Source organism: Rousettus aegyptiacus, unplaced genomic scaffold, assembly GCF_014176215.1.
Source record: "Rousettus aegyptiacus isolate mRouAeg1 unplaced genomic scaffold, mRouAeg1.p scaffold_m13_p_3, whole genome shotgun sequence".
Taxonomy (NCBI): domain Eukaryota; kingdom Metazoa; phylum Chordata; class Mammalia; order Chiroptera; family Pteropodidae; genus Rousettus; species Rousettus aegyptiacus.
The window spans coordinates 144,437,500-144,442,065 of record NW_023416306.1 but is presented as its reverse complement, the minus strand read 5'-3'; the positions used below and the strand labels follow the sequence as shown (position 1 = coordinate 144,442,065).

The following is a 4,566-nucleotide window of genomic DNA, read 5'->3' as shown; positions in this document are numbered from 1 at the left end:
ATTCCCACAAGTAATATGTGAGGGTTCCTTTTCCCCCACAACCTCTCCTACATGGCAGCCAAGATATGGAAATAACCCAAGTTTCTTTCAATAGATGACTGGATAAAGAAGATGAGGTACATATATACAATGGACTATTACTCAGCCGTAAGATGAAATACTGCCATTTGCAACAACATGGATGGATTCTTGAGACAGTCATGCTAAGCCAAATAAGTCAAACAGAAAAAGCTGAGGACTACATGATTTCACTCATATGTGGGATATAAAACTGAAAAGAACAAACAAAACAAACGATAACTCGTAGACACAGGCAACAGCTTAGTAGTTACCAGAGGGAGAGTGGGGAGGGAGGTAGATAAGGGTAAAGGGGATCAACTATATGGTGATGGAAGGAAATTTGACTGGTGAGCACACAACGCAATTATACAGATGGTGTATTATTGAATTGCATACTTGAAACAAATAATTTGATTACCCAATGTCACTCAATAAATTTATTAATAAAAATATTAACGAAGACTTGAGACCCTTTCCGAATCTCGGATGGGAGTTAGTAAAGGTCCTTTTTAATAAGACTTTTATTAGCTCTCTGCTTCCTCTACTCACGTGTAAAAGTAGGAAGACTAAAAACATAGAAGGTGAAAGAGGGGGACAGATACATGAAAGTTTTGCTCTGCTTAACTATGACCATGACTTCCATTTGAACTTTGTTTTTTTCCTGGCATCTCACGCACTCCTATACATAAATACACATGTAAAATATAAGCTGAAATGCTTTTGGATTTATCCTAGTAACCATGCTTGTCGGTGAGGCAACCAACAGTACTTATATTTACAGTTTCTCTATCATTAAATAATAAAAACAAACACAAACAAAAAATTCCTGAATCCTGCATTTGCTCTATTTATATATCCTTTATGTGGCAGGCATGCCCAACATTATTAATTTTTAGCAAATAAAAGTTGTTTTTCAAAGATTAGTTCTTACTAGTTATTAAGTACATTTCTGCAAAGTAAAATACATCAAACTGAGCTGGAGATGAAGGAGATAGAGATAAAAATCACAGATGGCATAAGTCATTTGGATTCCTAGGTGTATTTATTCAGCATTCAAGCAAGGGTTTGAACAAGCAGGCTGCTCTTCACCTCTTCCTCCTGGCTTCACAGTATCTTTGAACAACACTGGATGGTCTTCATAGAGCAGCTGTACAAATTGCCCTCAATCCAGAAAGCTGGCTGGGCTTTGTAGGGGTGATAGTGTTCTGTTTTTTATTCCTTACACTGAAATACAATGAGTAAAGATTTTTATTTTAAGAAATCTTAGATCAAATTCTTGATTGATTGGGAGAGGCTCACTATTAAAAGCGATAACTTACTCATGACATATGCAGAACTGATTGCATATGCCTCTGAGGACCCTTTCCAAATGGTTCGGTTTTATTACTCTAAAGTGAGTGTCTAACACACTGTGCAAACCATAATCTCGGAACTTGTCTTATTTTAATCAGTGGTGTACTTATAGTATTTGAGCCCTGGAGCAGATCATTTTTTAACAACTTTTTTCTCTGTAGGACAAAAATATATATGGTAATAATAATGTAATAATCAGAAATAATCATTATTTTCAGATTTTTATCAAGGCAAATTTTATTTTTTCAAGTTATAAAAATATGTACATGTCAAAAAATATAGTCTAATCCATTATAAGAGTAGTTCCAGCTATTTAAAAGTTATACAGAGTTTGGAAAAAGCAACACATATACAAGTCTTAAAACATATAATTCATGGATAGTGTACAATCACTCAATTCAGTTATTGCTTGTTCTATGCAGCTTCTACTTTAGACTGTGTTCCAGAAGGGAAAGGGAAATGTTTGGGCACTCTGATTTTCGCTGCTAAAGCTGTGCTTTTTTAAAAGCCAATCCAAAATCAGAATAAGCTCACTTAGAATAAAATCTAATGTATAAATTTTGGTTAGTACTAAAATATGGAGTGGACTAAATTTCAGGTCCACCTCCTTGTCCTATTTAATTCTATTTTATTAATATATCAGAAATATAATGTGTATGTTGAGGCAGGACTATATGAATTAACTAGTTTTCAAAGGAAGTGATAACCATTAACTCTGACTTGCAATGTAGAAACAAAGCTGACATATACAGCTTTAAAAAACCTTAAAACAATGAATTCAAGAATGGAAAAATGTTTGAAGTTTAACCAAAAACCAAAACTGTATTTCTTTCTCTTTAGAAGTTAAGACATAAAATGAATCGGTTTGTTCTTTTGAAGTTTATGGGCTCATGAAGATCTGGTGCTCCCTATTTTCTCATTAAAAGGACAAAAAGTTAGCCACACAACAGGGAACATGTTTTAAAACAAATTCATTTACTCATAATGCCATATGGAAGAACAATCATAAAATTAATTTCGATTCTAATGAGAAAAGAAGAAAATGCAGTTGACAGTGTAAAATGCAGAAAATATATCACTTACTTTGGAGGGTGGATAATGCACAGGAGACTTTTGGCCTGAAGTTCACATGGAAGACTTAGAAATTAAGAGTGTTTAAAAGAGATAGCAATGGCTTTGTCTCCAACTTTCTTGTCAGACCCCATTGTAGGGTCAAGCTTATTGCTGACATTTAGTCCCCGTAAGTTCTTAAATAAATCGAGACATATGTTGGAAAAACTTTTAAAAATCATTTTTAGAACAAAAGTGTGATACTCATGGCCATTTTGCAATGATACTTATTGATTAATGACTTAAATACTAAAAATAGGCTACATTTTTAAGAGGTAGAAGACAAGTACAAAAATTTGCCATTTGGCCACCTCTCCTAACTTTTGGCCAACCTTGGATTTCTGTATTTCTCACTCACCATCCTCCCATTAAAGCTATTCATTAACTAAAGTTATAAACCTGAAGCTTCCAAGAAAAATCTTTTTAAGAAGTTTTGCTTTTAAGTCACTAACTGTATCCAATACTCAAGTATCAACTAAGAACATTTTAAACCTTTGTAGTAGATTAATTCATTTCATAAGCACACGTATCAATATAAAAAAAAATTACTTAACATGAAAAAAGACTCCCAAATATCTCTGCATGTGATTCAAATGTCAGAGTAGTTATGCAAACCTAAATTAGTAATGTTTTCATTGAACTGATTTGAAAAAAAACAGTAAAACTGTATTACCAGTGTTTACTGAAAATAGGTATGTGTTCTACTACAAAATTAGTAAGAAAAAACATACTCTGCTTTCTCGTGGAGAGTTATGCTGTGCTCATGTCCCATAGACAGCATTATAAAATGATTTCATTTTTGTGATAGGCTGGGCTCACAGTGTGTATGTTAGTACAGAGATCACGTGTTTATAATATCACTATACGAATGTCAGTGAAATGATATATAAGGCATGTAAACTAGTGTTAAAGCTATAAAGGGCAATGACCCAAACTGGCAGCTGCCAGAAAAGGTGTTGCTAGGAATAAAAAAGTATCAAAGAAAAATATTAAAGACATTTCAGCACATACTAGTTCAAATGTTCCACAATGAAATGAATTAGTTCAAATTAATTTGTGTTGCCGGAACTAATGAACCAAAGGAAAATGGACTTTTGCCCCCTTTAGCTACTAGCCCCATCTTGAAAACGAAGCAATCATTTGCAATCTTCTACATGGTTTTGTTAGACTGAGCAGACAGCAGGAAGTTCAGAGAGAAGTGTTGTTTGTTTCCAACACATCACAGTTCTACTGGTCACAACAAGAACTGTCATCTGACCTAAGTAATGTGCTCATGAACTGGTTGGCCATCTAACTTATTGACCTGGAATTCACTAGAAGGCAACACATCGAAAAAGTTAGGGCTTCCAGTTCTGTAACAACAGTTCCATTCCACATTAAAGAGGCCTTGTCCATATACAGCCTGGTCAGTGCCCTTCAGCTCTTGTCCATCATCTCATAGTAAATATTGACGATTTCTCCAGGAGCTCTACATGGCTGACCTGCATATGTTTTAAAATCCACAGACATGGCCATCAGGGAGCCCGAAGCAGCCTGTTCAGGCAGCGGTGGCATCACTCTGTCCTCATGTGTCTGGTTCCCTCTGCATGTGGCTGGTTTGCAGCAACTCAAGAAAACGGTCACTCTTTCCTTGGTGTCTTCCTCTGTCTTGCTGAAACCAGGCTCTTTTGAATTGTTTCATACTTTGAATTGGCTCTTCCCTGGCTCTCTGTCTTTTGGCCTTGCTCTAACTGCAGCTTTTTTCCCGTGTACATGTTTCCCTCCCCTACTTGCCTCTTACTCATTATTTTCATATTTTTCTTTAGTTTTGCAAAAAAATTTAACAAAGTGAAAAATAAAATTTGAAGGAATTATTCAAATTCAGTAAAATATTTTCTCTATGAACTGAAATTTGCACTTACCAAAGAAAAATATTATATTTTACTGGTAACACTTTCACTGTTTTAAACTATAAACACAAATAAAAACAAGCTACATATATAAATTTATGTTAATATATAGTTAGATGATATATATTAATATATGTAATTTAAACTCAATAGT

The 4,566-nt window shown here is 34.4% G+C and overlaps 1 pseudogene; it reads right to left on the bottom strand.

Annotated features, from left to right (window-relative positions):
* Positions 1 to 3,562: 3,562 nt before the first annotated feature.
* On the bottom strand, positions 3,563 to 4,204 carry LOC107509308 (annotated as a pseudogene).
* Positions 4,205 to 4,566: the final 362 nt, after the last annotated feature.